Raw genomic sequence first — 20,106 nt, 5'->3', positions numbered from 1 at the left:
CTATGTGTGTAATAAGATTTGAAGTCGAGTTTGGGACTATAGTCTGTCTTTCTCACTTTGAAAATTTATCTTTCCTGTTTGCCTTGTGTACAGAACTCTCCAGGCAGGAAAATTGCTTAAATGACTGTCAAAAAGAGTTTTATAATTCATTTTACATCATTTCAGACAAAAGAATTTTTTTTGACTTCTTTTCACACAGGACACAAAGCCATGCACCGACCTCCGAGATGGTGTCTAAAATAGAAAACAGGGGGGAAAAAAGAATCATTTCAAGGATATTGTTTTCATAATTCTTTTTTCACCCCATTTTATTGACTAAATTTATGTTTTGTTGCAAGTAGATTGCAAAATACTCTACAAACACAAATATTCTTTTCAGAACTTGGCCACCAAAAGACTGAAAATGATTAACACATATGAACAAAACCACCATGAAAGACAGACAAATGGTTCAGGGAAGACAAACTTAAAACTCAGCTTTTAGATTTTTCCACATCTATCTTTTCCCTAAAATGTGATAAGACTTGCCGGGGCGCACACCTTTAATCCCAGCACTCGGGAGGCAGAGCCAGGCAGATCTCTGTGAGTTCAAGGCCAGCCTGGTCTCCAAAGCGAGTTCCAGGAAAGGTGCAAAGCTACACAGAGAAACACTGTCTCGAAAAACCAAAAAGAAAAAAAATGTGATAAGACTTACACATGTTCAACCCAGACAAAATCCTTACACTGAGAAGGGGAGGTGGGTAGAAAGTCCCACCCATAACCAAGAAGCTATTTGCAATTGATATTTTCTGGGAAAGAGAAAATCAGTTTTGTCCAATAGAGTGTCACTGGATCTATCAACCACACAGTCCAGGGAAGGCCCCTTGCCCAGGACTCCATGTGTTTTTTTTTTTCTTTTGTCTTGGCATTTTTTTTTTGTCTTATCTCTTTTTGTTGTTATTGTTGTTTTGATTTTCATTTTGAGAGAGAGAAAAAAATGAAGTTGGGTGAGCAGGGAGGTGGAGGAGGATTTGGGGGGAATTAGGGAAGAGGAAAGAATATGATCAAAATATATTGCATGCAAATATTTCTAATTAGAATATATGATAAATATGAAAAGTTTGTAGCAGGAATCTTAAAAGTTCTTATTAATAAAATCAAACCTGAGGTCAGTTATTGGAGTGAATGCTGGAAGATCAGAGAAGCAGAACAAGCCCACCTTGACAGTTCCTCATTTGATCCTGTTTCCTCAGACTGGAAGCTTCTGAGTCCTCATCCAGAATGAATCGCAGCTGAACTGCTGCTCAAAACCTAAAAGCTTAACCAGCCAAATGCTCCTAGTTTCTGGTCTTCACGCCTTATATATCTTTCTGCTTTCTGCCATCACTCCCTGGAATTAAAGGCTCACTTTCTGGGATTAAAGGCGTGTATCACCATGCTTGGCTGTATCCTTGAGGCCTTGAACTCATGGAGATCCAGACAAATTTCTGCCTCTGGAATGCTAGGATTAAAGGCGTGTACTACCACTGCCTAACCTCTATGTTTAATATTATGGCTGTTCTGTCTCTGACCCCAGATAAGTTTATTAGAGTGCACAATATTTTGGGGAACACAATATCACCACACAAATTAAAATGGCAACTTACACTGGAAAGTTGTAATGGTTCAGTATGTAAAGATACTTGCTCCCAAGCCTGATGGCCAGATTTCAATCCTGGGTTTGCACAAAGTAGGAGGAAAAAACTGATTTCCTCAATTTTTTCTCTGAACCCAATACATGTACTGTGGCAAGTGCTCACCCACATGCATGAGTATGCAGCCATGCTTCATGTGCATGCACACACACACACACACACACACACACTTGCACACACAAAGTAAATAAATAAATGTAATTTTTTAAATTGCAGCTTAGAGGATTATTTAAAAGTTTTTAAGTTTAATTTTTCTTTCTAAAGGTGAACGTAACAACTCATTATTTAGCAAACACATCTACCCTACCATTTGTTAGCTATTTTATGTCACATGATGGTAAGTATCATGGCACCCTGATTCATAAAGCACGTCATCCACCAAGAAAAAGAAAGCAAGTGTATGGTTTAATTCATTGCTGGAACCACAAATCATAGAAACATCTTCCTGGAGGGAAAGTTTATTTTGGCTCACTGTTTCGGAGAGGTTTCAGTTCCCCCTGGCAGGGAAAGCAGTACAGTAGGAATGTGTGCAGAGAAGGTTTTTTACATTGTAGCCAACCAGGAAACAGAGCACAGGGCCACCATCAAAGGTGGTTGTAATTTTGAAATTCCCTTCCCTAGTGATCAATTTCCTCTATCCAGTCCCACCTCTTAAAGGCCCTATAGCTTTCTATAGTCTTCTATATCCCACCAGCAATGAGAAAACAAGCTCTCAAAACTTAAGAGGCGTGGGAGTAGCACTTCAGATTCAACCCACGATGTCCAGCAAATAAGAGTATAAATAACAGTGCTGGGGATATTAGTGCTACAACCAGAATTCCTGAGAAGAGACAATTTGTCAACACCTGTGGGACCCGGGCATCACAATTCTGTTGAAGAAATAGCTGTAATGAAAAACACACTGTGAATTAAGGTTCAGAGTAGGTGGGGAGAGGCCGTCTGGAGAGAAGAGGTCTGTTTCATCAGGGTATGTCAAAGGGCCAAATGGGGAATGGGGAAGAGCCAGATCATCTGTGGCCTTGGATTACAAGCCAAATGATTTCATCAGAAGTTTCTATGGGAAGAAATTGAAGGGTTTTGAGTGAGAAAGTACTATGATAAAACATGGTTCAAGAAAGTTAACCTTAGTTTCTTAGTTTGGTATGTAAAGTGGGGGGGCGGATGGGGGGAGAGAGAGAGAGAGAGAGAAAGAGAGAGAGAGAGAGAGAGAGAGAGAGAGAGAGAGGAGGGAGAGAGAGAGAGAGAGAGAGAGAGAGAGAACGGAAGGGAGAGAGAGAGAGTTATTAGATAGGCTTAGGTAATACAAACTGGGTAATTCAGCAATGGCTATCTGCAGTCTCAAAGGGCTGAGAAACTGAGAGCTGTTCAGCCTATGAAGTTGGGTGTCTCAGGCAGGCAGGGCCTCAGTCTGACCCAGAAGGCCAAAGAAGTATTCAGTCTGAAGGCTTTAGAAGCTGCAGTTGGCTCTTGGCTCTCGGTAGAGGACGACGGTGGTGACGTCACCAGCAGGGGCGGTTGCAGCAGCAGTGGGAACAGCATCTCCTAGATGCTCTCATCTAGAGACAGGTGGAGACTGCAGGCAACACTGCTTTGTCCTGGGACCTCGGAGCCGTCCTTTGCATGGCGTCTCCCGCCTGGAGGGCGGGGTTTCCTCCTTCAGGTGGTAGTCCTCCTGGGAATACCCCCACAGACAGGTTGCTCCTAATAGGCAATTCCGGATCCTGTTATTGATCACTTAAATGTTCCTTTCTACACTTTTGAGTGTAGGTGCTCTGGCATTGTTTGGTACAGAGTGAATGCACCCACGAGCAGACTTCAAAGTGAGAATTTTGAACCCCTAGGCAACACGATGTATGTGCCTTTTTGTGATGTTTTTTGTTCAAACGATTCACCTCATTAAAAACTTATTTCTAAGCCGGGCGGCGCCGGCGCACGCCTTTAATCCCAGCATTTGGGAGAAGAGCCAGGCGGATCTCTGTGAGTTTGAGGCCAGCCTGATCTACAGATCGAGAGTCAGGACAGGCACCAAAACTACACAGAGAAACCCTGTCTCAAAGAACCAAAAACCAAAAACAAAACCAAAAACAAACAAACAAACAAAAAAGAAATCAAAACAAACAAACAAAACCAAAATCAAAACAACAACAACAAAAACAATCAAAAACCAAAAAAAAAATCTTTTCTAAATATTGTAAGCATTTATTGAATTTGCTAAATTACAAATCTAGAATATGTCAATCTCCAACTATTGAGAACTAATTCTTAAAATGCACTTGAAGTATGAATTCAACAAAAAAATAATAATTATACAGTAGGATATTCTTCAATGGTATATTACAAAATCAACAAAAGAAAATAGTAGATTAGTGATACTCTGAGGCTTATTTTTCTCTTCTTTTTTCCCAGAAATTTATTTCAAATTCTTTCACACTATGATATAGATACTTTCTAGACATGATCAAAATCATATTATTTAGCAGAATATAAAATAATTGCATTAAAAACAATCTGACAATATGAGATTATTTTTGATTGCTTTTAATATATTTTCTTATTTTGAGACAATTGTAGATTGTCTACATAAGATACAGTATGTATATATTGATATATATATATTTATACATATCATATGTTCACATACATATATTTACATTTATAATTCACTTCCCTTGAAGGCATCACCATACAAGATTATGGTGCCTTCTCACTAGCAGGATGCTGAAATTTATAGTGAAGATAGTGATGTCATCACCACTGTATCATGAATCTTAAATGGTCTTATTAATAAGATCAAACCTGAGGCCAGGTATTGGGGTGAACACTGGAAGATCAGAGAAACAGAACAAACCACAGCTAACCTCACCTGGCCAACTTCTCAGCTGATCTTGTTTCCTCAGACTGGAAGCCTCTGTGTCCTCATATCCCAATGGCTCTCAGCTGAACTGTGCTGCTCAAAACCTAAAAGCTTAACCAGCCAAACCATGCTTCTAGTTTCTGGTCCTCACGCCTTATATACCTTTCTGCTTTCTACCACCACTCCCTGAGATTAAAGGCTTGCTTTCTGGGATTAAAGGCGTGAGTCACCATGCTTGGCTGTATCCTTGAACACATGGATTTCTGCCTCTGGAATGCTAGGATTAAACGCGTGTGCTACCACTGCCTATCCTAAGTATCTAGTGGCTTTTCTGTTCTCTGACCCCAGATAAGTTTATTAGGGTACACAATATTTTGGGGAACACAATACCACCACACACCACAGAGATGCTTCTGTTGTCATCTGCTACCCCACTAAGTCCTAGGCAGACATCAATAATGGCATTGTTATTATGATACTATCACTAACGCTTATTGCTGAGTGTACAATATATGGCATGAATGTGTGTGTGTGTGTGTGTGTGTGTGTGTGTGTGTGTGTGTAGTATGCATGCTGTGTGCATGTGAGCATACTCACCTGTGTGGACACATGTGAAAGCCAGGGGTCAGCGGGTGACTTTGGAATGTCTTTCTCAACCTTATTTTGTGAGGCATGGTCTCTCATTGTATCTAGACCTTGCCATTTGTACTAGATTGGTTGGCACACAAGCTCCTGGGGTCCACTTGTCTCAGTCCTGTTGCTCTCTGAACTGGGGTTAGCTAATGTGTGTGCCACCAAGTCCAGTGTGTTTTCTCTTCCTTCTTTGTCAATCTGGCCATAAACTTGTCAATTTTATTGATCTTCCTATAGCATGAGGTTCTCTGAAAGAACTTCTGTAATATTTTAGAACAGATCTGGACCACAGTTTCTCCAACATGCTCTGTTGATGCAATGGGCTTCTACACAAAGCATGCAGATGCGCACTTCCCATCAATGTCTAGAAAGACGCATTTACCGCAGGGGAGTTTCTGAAAAGGCACCATACAGGCTGCTCGTGTGGATGTTCAACATCCTCTCTTCTGCAATGGACCCACCATCAAGATATCTGTTGTTGTAAAGGTGAATATTATGTGTGAACGCATTGAAAACTCTCTTACACAAGATGGATTCAGTTGTCACCATGTACAACCAGTCAACAGCATAGAAGAGACTGACATTGAATTCTTACCACAAAATAGGCTTTAGATATCAGTGAATTGATTGTGGGTTTGATTACTAAAAGTCCTTCTTTCAGATTTATTTTAGTGTGTGTGTGTGTGTGTGTGTGTGTGTGTGTGTGTGTGTGTGTGTGTGTATTTCCACTTGTGGGCTCCTACGGTTGCCAGAAGAGAGTATTGGGTCCCCTGGAACTGCAGTTAGAGGTGGTTATGAGATGCCAGACATGGGTTGTGGGGACCAAATTACAGTTCTCTGAAGCAAGTACTCTTAACCACAGGGACATTTTTTCAGACTCTCAGATCCCTTCTGACTGAGAAGAAAAGTGTTTTTTTTTTTCTTTTGAGTGATATGAGTTCTTGATACATTTGTTTTCTCACACCACTGTTCCTCTCTAAGTGTCATCCTAATATATTAAGTTTCTCATGAAGAGAAAGCAAAGAAAGGCTACAATGAACTGATCGGAGTACTTAATTTTGGCTAAAAGGAAGAGCTAACACTGGTATTCTGTCATGGAGACGGAGAACATATCATACCTATTAATACTTCCATGCTTGTTGAATGACAAAGCAAAGGCTACACCACCTATGGCTTAACAAACGACAATAGCAAGGGTCATGGGAATGAAGAAGCTTCCCCAGGAAAGTAACCTAGATGAGTCCAATCTTTGCCTCTGTTGAGGAAAACGTAGATGAGTCAGAAGAAGGAATATTACAGGGGGCATCTGTCTTGTTCTACAAGCTGTTGCTAATCCTTGGAGAGGTTGTGCCTGACCAGCACCACCACTGTGAGAAGGACTGAAGTAACAGTGTTGTGAATGAATCTGAATAGTTGAGGATGAAGTGTGTTCAGTACCCCCAATTCTGCTAGCTCTATCTATATCTTATTCCAACTAGGCTGTAGTGGACCTAAAAGCCAACCAGTCCTCCAGATTGCACCACTCACCTCCCTTCTCTTCTCCTACTCTGATTGTCTCTGATGTCTTGGCAGGGCATATTTTAAGAACTTGATTCCTGCTTATCCATACAAAACAGCAGTGAGGACGCTGCCACCTGTGAGGATCCCCTTAAACTTCTTTGTTTGTTTCTTAGATTCTTAAGATGTCCTTTCAGAAGATTCTGGGAGATAACCACCAGTTACTTACACATTTTTCAAGCCAACAAAATATGCTTACACTGTCTTCTTTCCTCTCCCTGAGGTCACAGTCCCACTGCAAGCAAACCTTTGTCTTAGATCTTCCCCTGGGAGCAACTCAAGCTCAGAAAGAAATGCTTTCTGAGGATGCCTGAAATTGAGCAATGTCATTGCAAAATAGAAACTTCGTCTTTCAAAACTACAAACATCCATTTTAAGATTGTTACAAAAACATCAATAGACTCCTATGTGTCTGTGGACTGCAATTTTAGAAGCAGTTGGAGAGAGGAATAGTTTAAAAGCTCCCAGACCAACAAGCAAATGTCAGCATCAGTAGACCTGACAAGCCGCTGCACTGCTCTGTTTTGTTCTGTCACTACCCCCCTTTCAATTTGGTTTTATGGCTCCTTTAAGAGTTGTCTGATCAACATACCCTTGTATTTTTTCTAGCCTTGTGACATATGGCAGATTGGCAAGTCCAGGACAGAGCATTAGAAGGCCTTGCTAAAGGAACAGGGTTAGTGCTGTGTGAACAACGCAATGATAGATTGCCAGAAGATGAGAGAAAATGAGAAGTAGAATTAGACTAATACATAGCTATCCTATCATTCACCAGGGATACATTATAGACCCCTAGTAGATTCCTGAAACACTGGATAATATCTAACCTTCCCTACATGCTATTATGTTCTATATGTGTGTACATATAAACACACCTATAAGAATTTATATACTAGGGACAGTAAGAGACTAGTAGCAAAAACCAACATAAACTAAAACAATTGTAACAACATGTTAAAATGAAAGTTGTATGAATTCTTCCTCCTTCTCTTTCAACATGGAAGTTTCCACTTAATATTTTTGAACTGTGGTAGGTGAAATAACAGAGAAGTGGGGATAGAAGGCACTACCTTTGCAGAACTATTTCATACAATGCATTCATTTACAAATATTTGCTGTGGGATATCTTTCTGTATACTGTGAATATATGTTACTTCCTTTGGCTAATAAATAAAACTGGGCCGGGCGTTGGTGGCACACGCCTTTAATCCCAGCACTTGGGAGGCAGAGCCAGGCGGATCTCTGTGAATTCGAGGCCAGCCTGGGCTACCAAGTGAGTTCCAGGAAAGGCGCAAAGCTACACAGAGAAACCCTGTCTCGAAAAACCAAAAAACAAACAAACAAACAAACAAACAAACAAAAACAAAACTGCATTGGCCTATGGTAGGGCAGGATGGAGCCAGGCAGGAAAATTCAAGAGAGGTAGTGAAAGGAGAAAGCAGAGTAAGGGGAGACACCAATCCACCATCCAAGGAGCAACATGTAATGGGACTCAGGTAAAGCAATGGAACATGTGGTGATACATGGATTAATAGTTATGGGTTGAGTTAAGCTGTAAGAACTAGCTAGCAAGAAGCCTGAGCCAACAGGCCATAGATAGAATTTACAATTAATATAAGCCTCTGAGTGATTGTTTTATAAGTGGCTACAGGACCTCAAGGCCAGGTGGGATACAGGAAAACTTCCAGCTACATATGTTATCTAAATATTGCTTCTTTAGTCGTATGTGGTACTACATCTACTTTAAAATGACATAATTCTATGCAACTTTGTTTTTACAGTGAGGAGTCCATTGTATACCAAAATAAATTAAAAATTCAAAAGATTAGAAAGTATAAGTGTTTGATATTTTTCTTACAAAATTACGTTGGGGTGAGCACTCTTACCAAAGTCGGATACTCCCATCCCTTTCATCTTCCTGTATGCGGTTTCCATTTCCAACAGTGCCTTGCAGTCCTAAGTGACTGCTGGAGATTCAACAATCACATCTACCTTGAAGGTACCTGGAGGGAAACGGGGGCAAAGCAAAGCAAACCCAAGTGAAAAACCCAACGAGAGCCATCTTCTAACTGAATCCCCTTTCTCTGCAGTCTCCCAGTGTCTCCAGATGTACCAACAGTCTGAGCTACAGGTCAGAGATAAGGCATTCATGCACATGTGGCTGAAAGAGGATAGTGGGGCACAGTGACTCACTGAGAGATAATGGGAAGATGGCCATCGGGTGGGTGACCAGCATTTCTGACAACAGGGTGTCACTGATGATGTCTATAATTTTACTTAAGACCAGACATGTATACCAACTGGCCCATACTCTGTTAATAGCACATAGACTATGAACATAGGAAATAGAAGTGTATATTTCAAACCTTATCCACTCCCATATGTTCTAATTTGACTGTTGACAAAGATAACACTGTCTCTTAGGTCTTAACAATTCCTTTGTATTCAGTGTAGCAGCATGATGTTTCAATATTAGAAATTAGGAAAACATTAAAAGGCTTTTGTGTGTGTGTGGTTTGCATAAAATATGCTCAAAATATATTTTCCATTGGTTATTGGCCATTGTCACAGCAATTGAATTACTCCACACTTATCCATCATGTAACATGTTTGGATTTATAGGAGAGAATGAACAAACAAATGGATAAATATGAATCTTTAAAGATGAAGAAAACAACAATCACCTGATTGTTATGGGCCATCTGAAGAGAGTTTTCTAGAAATTGTTTACTCTGAACAGACGAAAAAACAAAATGACTCCCACTTGGTAAGTAGAAGAGCAGTAAGATTTCAATCTTAATCAAATGCTGCTCAGATCTCTGTGGCTAGGGTCTGTTCTCACAGGAACATTTAGAAAGGTTTTTGTTTGTTTGTTTGCTTGTTCCTTTTTTTTTTTGTTTTTGTAAATTCCAGGTCTTAAGGACTTCATGCTAGCTACAATTATACTTAATAATCTCACATTGTTTAAGTACAAATTCAAAGCCAGAAACAAATATTTTTGTCTTCTTTCTAAATAAATAGTAATATATTCATGAACTGACAGAGGGATTTTTCTGAGCATGGACTGTGTGCCTTCAGGCCCCAACATGATGCCTTGCAGCATCTACATGCAAACTTTAGCTGAAATTATGACCCTAATTGACAGGATTTTTAAATTGAGCACCCACAGGCCACATCGCTACACAGCACACCATCATTTTCTTCTCCATTGAATTAATTTTCAATCAACATTGTTAGAAAAAATGAGCCAGAGTGAAGCTGGCTACTGATACTCAGAAGCTGTCTCAAATCCCGAAGCACAAGGATTAATTAAGAACCAATTAATACAGAAGGTATACGTCAAAGGGAGAGAAGGAAGAGAAGATGAGGTCAGGGCAGAAGTCACTGCCATTTTCTTCCTTGGGTTCTTTCAATGTTTCAAACTGTGAAATAGAAAAGAACATAAGGCATGCGAAGTGGCACAGTCTGTATTATTTCAAAAAAGCACACACGTAGGTGTTAGAGATTAGTACCAATAACCTTATCACAAAAGAAAAAGCATCCAAAACATTGGAGAAATGTCTCTCTTAATTTCTTAAGGAAACAGTAGTACGTGAGAGCACGGGCCTTGGAGCAAAATCATCTCAATTCCAAGTCTGGCTCTGTCTGTGTGATTTGGAATATACACTTTATCTTTTTGTGACCTAGCCTTTTTTTTAACTTGCAAAAATGTGATCAAATAAATTCTTAGTAAATAAGAGTTTCATGAGAAACTAACAAATCAACAGTATTTTTTTTTTTAAAAAAAAATGAAGTTAAAGAAAGTCCTCGGTAAATATCACTTCTGTTAGTGCTAAAACATGTCTGAATGGGAACTGTGTGAGGATGGTTTTTGAAGCAGCCTTTAGAGGGTCTAGGTCTATTACTGTCTCATTTAAATGTTAGTGTGAAATGTTCTAAGATACGGAGGAATAGTGTGCCTTCTTGTCACACTTAACAAAACATGTAGGGAAATGGTGAAGGCTTTGGAAAACTCTCCTCTGTTGTTCTTATGCACTGAAGTCAAATTTCTCAGGAACTGGCAAACTCTGGAAGGGGAGCATGGGGTAAAGTGGAAAACGTTTCTGTGATTGAAAAAAAAAAGGCCTTAGGGGGGAAAAATCAGCCTTAGTTTTAAAAGAAGGAAACAAAAAGAAAAGACTCTACTGAGGAAATATGGATGAAAATAAGAATGAGCCAAGAAAGAAACTTTCACTTGTCAGCTTTTGACTAAAAAGGACCTCTGGTGATATTGTGTTCCCCAAAATATTGTGTACCCTAATAAACTTATCTGGGGTCAGAGAACAGAAAAGCCACTAGATACTTAGGATAGGCGGTGGTAGCACACGCCTTTAATCCTAGCATTCCAGAGGCAGAAATCCATGTGTTCAAGGATACAGCCAAGCATGGTTTTAATCCCAGAAAGTGAGCCTTTAATCTCAGGGAGTGATGGTAGAAAGAAGAAAGATGTATAAGGCATGAGGACCAGAAACTAGAAGCATTTGGCTGGTTAAGCATTTGGCTGGTTAAGCATTTGGCTGGTTAAGCTTTCAGGCTTTCGGGCAGCAGTTAAGCTGAGATCCGTTCTGGATGAGGACTCAGAGGCCTCCAGTCTGAGGAAACAAGACCAGCTGAGGATCCAGGGAGGTGAGGTAGCTGTGGCTTGTTCTGTCTCTCTGATCTTCCAGTGTTCACCCCAATATCTGGCCTCAGGTTTGATTTTATTAATAAGAACTGTTAAGATTCCTGCTACAAGGACCCAGTCTTTAAACATTAATGGCTACTGTAGGCATACAGGGGGACATCCTGCCTTCATGAGAACTTCTGGCTTAACAATCTTGGAGGACCTGAGATTTTGTTGTTTAACTGGGGTCTTGTGAATAAGTATGCTCTGTAAAGTTCAATGTGTTTTCTTTTTAATATGTAAATCCAGATTATTTCACAAAGAAGTTTCTAAGCCTTAAATGTCAATGGGAGAAAACCCAAACAGACAATGATGAGATGATGTGAATAGTGTCTCTACTTCTCTTCTTCTATAAAGACAGAGAGGTTCTGAAGATGATTCTAAGATTCTAGTGTTATTAATTACCCCTAAAGCACAAAGGCCAAGAGCTTACAGGAGAGTGGAGGCATCGATAGGCAGTGAAGTCCTATGGGACATCAGCAAGCATGACTGTTTAAATTGCTCTTCAGGTGCTCTATTTCTGGAGAGCTATGGCCTTGAATTTAAAGATGCAACCTTTGTTCAGAATATGCTCAAGCTGACTGCAACAGATAAGTAATGTACCAGATGCACATTCCCATGCCTACAGGGAATATGCTAGGGAGGGCTTTCTCTATCACTTACTTTCTCTGTTGTTTCTTACTTATAAATCATGCAACTGCATTTCAGAAATATCACACGTCAGGCTACATTTGCTTCTCTATCTGCAAAACTCTTGGCTTAGGGACTGGCTAGTTTTATGTCAACTTGACACAAGCTAGAGTCATTAGAGAGAGGAGGGAATCTCAAGTGAGAAACTGGCTCTGTAAAGTTGGGCTGTAGACAAGCCTGTGGGGGCATTTTCTTAATTAGTGATTGATGGAGGAGGGCTTAGTCCTATGTTGGTGATGCTATCCCTGGCCTGGTAGTTCTGAGTTCTTAAAAAAAAAAAAAAAAGCAAATTGAGCAACCCACCAGGAACAAGCCAATAAGTAGAATTCCTCCATGACCTCTGCACCAGCTCCTGCCTTCAGGTTATTTCTGTTTGAGTTCTTGTCCTGACTTCCTTCAGTGATATACAATGATGTGGAAATATAAGCCAAATAAATCCTTTTCTCTCCAAGTTCCTTTGGTCATGGTTTTTCATCGTAGCAATAGATACCCTAAAACAACATATACATATAGCTCTTTTCATAGCTACCTTTGAATATCATATTTGTGTCTATCTGTCTATTCTCAAACATAAGTGAAAATTCTTTTTCTGAGCTTATATAGGGGATAATTAGGGTGGAAGATGTAAGACTGAGTAACGTGATGTTTCTTTCCTCTGATAGTATGGTATATAAAATAGTAAACATATAAATTGATTAGTTTATGATACATGGAGCCTTTATTATGGCCTTACTGTATTTGTATAGCAAAGGAACAGCCTTTGAGGAACTTCCTGTTAATGATTTATAATGTTTTCCATATAATAGTGTTTTGTATAAAAATTATAAAATTATGGTACTTATATCTTTAATGCTCCTATAAAGTGATTAAAATTATTGATAACAAATGACAAAATGTATAAAACTTTATGTGTGTAGGACACTGAGTTAGTATTTGAATTGCTAAGGTTAGTCATCACAGCAGGTGATACTGTTTTGTGACAAGACGATGACATGAGGACATTATACCAAGTCCTTGAGCCAGTTACAACAGTTGATTGTACATTTGTCCTTCTGTTGCTGTGGTAAGACACCAAAGACATCCCAAAGCGACAGCAAACACAAAGCAGAGAGTTGACTGCAAGCAGGGTGAGGCCCTAAACTGTCAAAGCCCACACACCCAAAGTGGGCTTTGTCAAAGCAACTTTGTCTAAGTGGCATACTTCCTCTAACAAGACTCCACTTCCGAAAGAGTCTATAACTTCCCCCAAACAATGCCATCAATAAGGGATCAAGTGCTTAAATATGTGAGCCAACAGGGGACATTTCTAAATATAATCCCAAGATTCCACTTCTATAAGGTATATGAAATAGTCAAGTTTAAGAGCAGAATAATGGTCACTTGTGCCAAATGGGGAATCATCAATCAGTGGTTATAAATCCCAGTCGTACAGAAATTGATACTATGTGATATTGTGCTCACAGCCAAAAATAAGTTTCTTTTTCATTTGAAAATTGCTCAAGAGAATAGATCCCATGCGCTGCTGCTGCTGATGATGATAAAAATAATGTGTTTTACATGTTAGTTGGTTAGTGGAGCTGGAGACAATGGTGCAGGAAGAGATGGGGTAAAAATCACTCGACCATTGGCCTCAAGTGGCCTTAACATGTAAGTGGAAGGCTTTGCTCTGTACACTGATGTTCATCTGTGGTTACAGGAGGAAAAGCAAAGGATGCGTAAACAAAAACAAGTCGGTGGCTGGTGTACAAGCTGTTCCCATCATTGCTTCCATCTCACTGGGAAATCTCATAGCAAGTCCTAAAATAAGTGGAGATCAGAGGAACTGCTGTGTTAGAACGCTGAGGCCAAAGAGAGGATGCAGTGGAGTTGTCTAGGGGAGCCTGACAACAAAGAAGCCAGGGTGAGGACCTGGGTTGACATCTGGGAAGAATTGAAGGGCAAGTTAAATCCTGTAGTCAGTTTGTTTTGTGAAGAACCATACAGAATTTGGTAAATGCTATAAATCACAGGCTTTCTCATCTGCAAGAACCATTTATTATATATATATATATATATATATATATATATATATATATATATATATATATACATATTATATGCTATATATAATGTTTATAGTGGCACTTGACCCCACTCTTCTGCATTCTCATTGCTTTCACCACACTATTAACTTATATTCAGATTACTTTATTGTCTCCTCCACCTATCAGATTGTGAAGTACACAGTTAATGCACAGAACACTTGAATAAAAAATTTAAATGCTTAATTTTTTTCTCTAAGTAAATTTGGGCATTCCTAATCTGACAGTTCCCAGCCCCAAATCCTCTACATAGGAGACGTCATAAACACTCTAAGTGGAGAATTGCACAGCTGATTCCAGGTGAGGGGTTGCAGCCTAACACAGGTGCACTTATTGTATTTCATAACATTACCTTCGGGCTGTGTGTGTACAGTACACATAAACACAAATGAATTTCTTGTTCAGATGTGGTCTCATTCCCAAGGTACTTCATTATGTGTATGCAAAAACTTCAAAATCCCCCAAATCACTCACATATTGAAACATTTCCCAAACGTTAAATAAGTTCAAATCATCAAACCAAAATGCTCTGAGAATTCTGGATAACAATTGTTCAATATATATTTCCTATGAATTTTTTAGCTTAATAATCTGCCCAGAAGCTGTAATACCCATAAGTGAGGACTGAGGCAAGTGTTTGGCAAGTGACCCCCTTGGATTGGACTTCAAACTATCAATGTTTTTTCTCAGTTAAATCATTTTGGCCTGTGCTAAAGTCTGCCTTTGATTTCAATATTGGCTCTCCTGACTGGCCTTGTCAGTTTGGGTCAGGACAAATCACAGGGCCTCCTGTCTAATGGTGTGTCTCATAGAGCTTAAGAAGATGGGGCTTGGAACCCAACCAGCTGCCAGTGGTGGACACATGATGAAGCCTGTGGTTTCTGTTTGCAGAATGGAAATGAAAGCGGCATGTGAATATCTGGTAGCATTGTTATAGCAGTCAACAGCACAATCCATGTAATTCCCACAGAGTAGGGCCTTTGCCATATCCATGCTACCTAACTGATTAGCCTGGCTTTTACTTTTGTCTTCTTGAAATCCCCTTCAACAACACACCCAGAATGATCTTTAACAAGTCTAACCATATTAACTCCCTGCTTGATAATCAACAATAATTCCATAAGCTAAAAATAAATGCCTATTCTTCTCCACTTTCTAGTTTTTGCATGTCATAGATCACCCCCCCCCTTTTCCTCCGGAGCTCAGTGGCTTTCCACTCTGATATCCTTCTGGTCTGCAGTCCTTTTCTTTTCTCTACTTGGAATCCTTGGCTCCTAGCTCTTGCTGTCTGTGATACCTTCTCAATTAGATCTTGGATCAGATGTCAGCTCTTCAGAGAGGAAGAAAGACTCTTTGCCAAAAAACTCAACCCACCTCTGTCTTCTTGTTTTAGTTATTCATACCTGAAATTGCCATATTTACTTACCATTTTGTCTATCTATTTATTTTACATCCCTCCCTCTAAGCTGGTGTAAACTGAGGAAGAATGTGGGATGGTTTATACTTTCACTGGTGTAGCACTAGAGCCTACAGTCACCGATCACCAAAGCAACTGTGGGGGCTAGTAAATTACGTAAGGACTAAATCTACTATCTTTGTTTTCTAATTTGCAAACACATTTGATCATCATATCCTACAGTGAGTGGAGTTGCAATCTACTCATGCAAAGATCTTGGGAATATCTCAACTTCTCATTACTCTTTATTCTCCGTAGAATCAATCTTTACATTCCTTTTGCTAATGTTGCTCATGCATCTCTCTAACTGTGTGTTCTTATGAAAAAAAAAAAAAGGTCTCAGAATAAAGTCAAGAATCACAACTGTGCTTGTGTTCCTTTGTTACTTCAAATTCTCTAGCATTCAAACAGTTACATGATATGTCAGACGTTGTTAATGTTCAACTCAAGCATACATCAAACTCACCTATAGTTAGGGACAGTCTCTGATAAGTCAAAAGTGTTCCATATCAAGCATATGATTTACTCTTCTCTCCTCTCCTCCTCTCCCCTCTCCTCCCCTCTTTGCTTTTTCTCTCCTCCTCCTCCTCCTCCTCCTCCTCCTCCTCCTCCTCCTCCTCCTCCTCCTCCTCTTTCCCCTCTTCCTCTTTCCTTGCCCCTCTCTACTGGAAGCTATGTAGTACTCATTGTACCCTGGGAACACTGTTAAAAACTGAGCTATAATATTTGTAGATAAATACCGGAGTCTTTCTCACATTACCAGATCCACACTTTGAAACTTCCCTAGTCTTCATTGAGATTTTTATACCCCACATGCTACTGGAGGCCAACATTCCAATAAGTATAGTAAAAAAATTCTATGTAAATTTAAGGCCTGTTGCCTATAATCAGGAATATTTATTAACTGAAAAATTTTGGATGCTCATATCTCACTTTCTCCTCTTCTTCCTGTGTGTATGATGAAACCAACTTAGATAACATACCCATACCAATGCTCAAGGCCTTGTTTCAGGTTCCCCTCATGGGGACATATGAACTAGGATGCATACTTGCAATCTGGATTTCATTTCCTTCTCCAGGTTAGTTTTCCTTGGTCAACAACCACTTCCTCCTCATACCACCCTGTCTGGGGACCACAGTGGTTCCTTGAGTACATCACGCTATTTCTTACTTATAAGTCTGTATGCTTTTGCCAGTACTTTAGACATTACCTCCATACCCTAGTGGTTAATCATGTGCCTCATTCTTATAGGTCTTCAATGAATGCCAGGCCAAAGAGAATCCGAAATGTATTCTTGCTCATGTAATTCCACAGAAAAGTAAAAATATTTTAGTTTAACTTTACAAAGTACCATATAAATACATTGATGGAACTATGAGAAGACACATAAGCAGAGATGGTAACATATGGTAATTGTTATGATTAAAATTATGTGTCATTCTTCTTTATAATGAGTTTAAAGTTACCTACTACTTAGTAATTCTTATTTAGAAACAGTGAAACAACTAGCTATGCAGAAAATATATTTGTTTGAGTCAGATGAATTTAGTATGCCAATAGGAACTGAAAATTTCTTTTTATAAAAGTCGTGTTCTTTTTATGGCTGATTATCACACTATTACTTTTCATACAGTTTTTTTTCTTGCCAAAAATCTTTAGTAAAAGTAGCATTAGCTTGGCTTTAAGTAAACTTTTAAGTTGTACCAGCAAGAGCTAAAGTGATGATAGAATTCAACTCATTATGCTTTTATTTTTACCATAATACTCTTAGCAAGAGATGAATATCATTCCAAACATATAATTACCGTATTTGAGTAATCTGTGCTTTGATATGATTTGAGTCAATAAATACCTTCTACAACAACCATCTTACTGCTCCTTTTGCTATTATGGGTTTAATTTTTCCACAATGTTTTAATTTTGATACAAATCAACAAAAATTCAGAGCTCCTACACACTACCAGTATGTACTGCCATGAAAATATTTGGAAAAGTAGATGATCTTCTTGCTCTGGGGTCAATATCTAATAGCTACATGATTTAACACAGAATTTTAGTTTTGCATTCAGGTCTTTACATATCTGGGTAATCGCTACTCATTTTCACAATCCAGAGGTCTCCTGTACCCCAGGAGCAGAGCTTGCCTGCACCATTGCTTGTCTGTGTTTCCATTAATAATTTATTTGGACACTAGGCAGTACATTTTTATAACAGATTTCTTTTGCATTTATCTGCAGAATGAAGACCCTCATTACTCCTATTTTTCCAATCTTACATACCTAGCTCTCTAGCATTGTATTTAATGTAAGAAAATACTGGGGTGGGGTGGGGTGGGGGAAAGACTTGAAACTTCTTCCAGAATACATTCCTCATTATTTTTCCATAATAAACCTTCAGTTGATGACTGCCTTCAAGTTTTTGTACATTCAACTTTATTTAAGTGTATAGTTCTTTCACAAACTTAGTTTGATCTTCTAGTATGCACTGGGAAGTCTTAGGAAACTTATAGGAGCCTTAGACTGCCTTTTTTCTTTTAAGAAAACAAATAGACCTGTTAAAAATTAACAGACCTGTAAAGATTATTAAGGAAGTTAATATAAATTTTAACTTACTAACACAAACTTCTCTTTTACCTCTTCAGTTTTTCATAGATATTAGATTTCTTTATTGTTTTCAATGTGGTTTATAGTTCAGAAATAGATAACAACAACTAACAACTACATCTGCTTGAAACAGGAAAAGGAAGAATGTGCTACTGAGACACTTGAGAGAAATATTTGGTGACACACTTTAGTCCAGCTCCAGTCTTCAGAATGGCTTTATTTACTCAGAGTCATGGTAAAGCAGGCCCTGAGGACAGCTACTTGGGGAATTTTTAGAAATGTAAATGCTAGGCCCCTCCCCAGACTTACTATGTTGGATAGTTTTATGTCAACTTTACACAAACTAAAGTCATTTGAAAAGAGAGAACCTCAATTGAGAAAATGTCTCTTATGATCAGGTTGTGGGCAAGCCTATAGGGCATTTTCTTAATTGGTAATTGATTGTGGAGGGTTCAGCCCAGTGCAGGTGATATTATACCTGGGCTGATAGTCTTGAGTTCTATAAGAAAGAAGTCTGAGCAAGCCAGTAAGCAGCACTCCTCTATGGTCTCTGCATCAGCTCCTGCCTTCAGATGCCTGTCCTGTTTGAGTTCCTGTCCTGAATTCCTTTGCTTATGAACAGCAATGTGCAAGTGTAAGCATGATAAACCCTTTCTTCCCCAGGTTGCTTTGGTCATGGTGTTTCATCAAAGCAATAGTAACCCTAACTAAGACATCTACCAGGCAGAGACTGAGTAGGTCCAGAAATCCAGGGTTGGAACTCCAAGAATCTGCACACACTCATGCCAGAGGTCACAGGTATAGATGTTCCCCACCAGATTCCCCAGTGCACATGTCTTCCATGGGAAGATACAACTAAGCCTACAGTCAATCCTGATTTAACAATAGTTTTCAAAGGCTAGAATCTGGTCTGGTCCAGTCTGGGCAGTATACTTTAGCTGCCTTCCAGGATAAGTCTAACTCTTTGAGCATGGAGCTCTGTTCTGGTTCCCATGATTCTTTCCTGTTTTCCTCATAGCTAGACATAGCCATATAAAATAAATTATTCCCATCTAGTGATAAGGAGAGTAGAGTCCACCAGTTTATAGAGAAGACAACAGGAATTAAAAATAAAGTAGTATTAGATATTTTTTACCAAGAAACAAATGGCTGACAAGCCAAGGGCATGAATTTGTACACAGTAGAGATCATTTCTCTACTTATTCAATGCCATTACTATTTACTATAAATACCTTTAGTATAGATGTTTTAAAACATTCATCAAAAATCAACATGTGAATAAATCAACATAGGTTCTTTCTGGAATATCCAGCATGCTCATCCATATTCACACTTACAACTATTTGTCCCTTAATACATAACTCTCTTTTTTTATTTAAAAAATTTTATTTATTTTACATATCAACCACAGATCCCCCTCTCATCCCTGCTCCCCCACTTCCTCTCCCCCCAACCCACCCCTCATCCTTTCCTCCAAAAGGGTAAGTTCTCCCATGGGGGTACAGCAAAGCCTGGTACATTCAGTTGAGGCGGGACCAAGTCCCTCCCCCTGCATCAAGGGTGAGCAAGGTGTCTGACCATAGGTAATGGAATCCAGAAAGCCAGCTCATGCAATAGGGATAGATTCTGATCACACTGCCAGGGGCCCCTCAAACACACCCAGCTACACAACTGTCTCCTGTATGCAGAGGGTCTAGTCCAGTCCCATGCAGGTTCCACAGCTGTCGAAAGCTCATGAGATCCTATGAGCTTGATTCAATTGTCTCTGTAGATCTCATGCTCTTGACCCCCCCACCCCCTTGCTCCTATAATCTCTCTTCCTTCTCTTTGACTGAACTTCTGGAGCTCAGCCTGGT

This window comes from Peromyscus eremicus, chromosome 5 (genome assembly GCF_949786415.1).
Source record: "Peromyscus eremicus chromosome 5, PerEre_H2_v1, whole genome shotgun sequence".
Taxonomy (NCBI): domain Eukaryota; kingdom Metazoa; phylum Chordata; class Mammalia; order Rodentia; family Cricetidae; genus Peromyscus; species Peromyscus eremicus.
The sequence above is the reverse complement of the archived record's forward strand: the minus strand, read 5'-3'. Positions refer to the sequence as shown.